The following is a 590-nucleotide window of genomic DNA, read 5'->3' on the forward strand; positions in this document are numbered from 1 at the left end:
TGTCTCTGGTCCCCACACACGTCCGCCTCCACCTGCATCTCAGGGGCTCAGGTCTCACCTCCCAGACCTCGGGGTTCCGGGGGCTGCTGCCCGGTGTGTCTCCAGGTCCCAGAGGCCATGCAGCACCCCAGCTCCCTGTGCCCCTCCACTGGCCTGGCCCCTCCCCAGGGCGGCGTGGGCAGGGGGTCCAGGTGCCCAAGAGGCCCTCCCAGCGCCATCTGGGGATGACCAGGTCTGTGCACAGCTCATGGCGGTGGCTGAGCCTGCTGGGGTTCAGGACAGAGTGGGGGCGGCCTCGGCGTGACCCGGGCGTGGTCTGGGCGTGACCCGGGCGTGGTCTGGGCTTGGTCTGGGCTTGGCGTGGGTGTGGTGAGCTTGCCCGCCTCACCCTCCAGGGATGGTTTTGCAGATAAAGATGCTCAGAGCCCCGATCCCTGGTCGACCTGCTTATTTGTGGGGATGGGGAGGGGGCACATGAAGCAGGGACCCCCCCCCCGCATTTCCCCATCTGGGTGGCAGAGGAGCCATTGCAGACCCGCCTGTCACCACCTGGCAGCGCTCCTCTGTGTCCGGCCAGGCCCAAGCAGGAC

The sequence above is a fragment of the Myotis brandtii genome, unplaced genomic scaffold (genome assembly GCF_000412655.1).
Source record: "Myotis brandtii unplaced genomic scaffold, ASM41265v1 scaffold691, whole genome shotgun sequence".
NCBI classification, from domain to species: domain Eukaryota; kingdom Metazoa; phylum Chordata; class Mammalia; order Chiroptera; family Vespertilionidae; genus Myotis; species Myotis brandtii.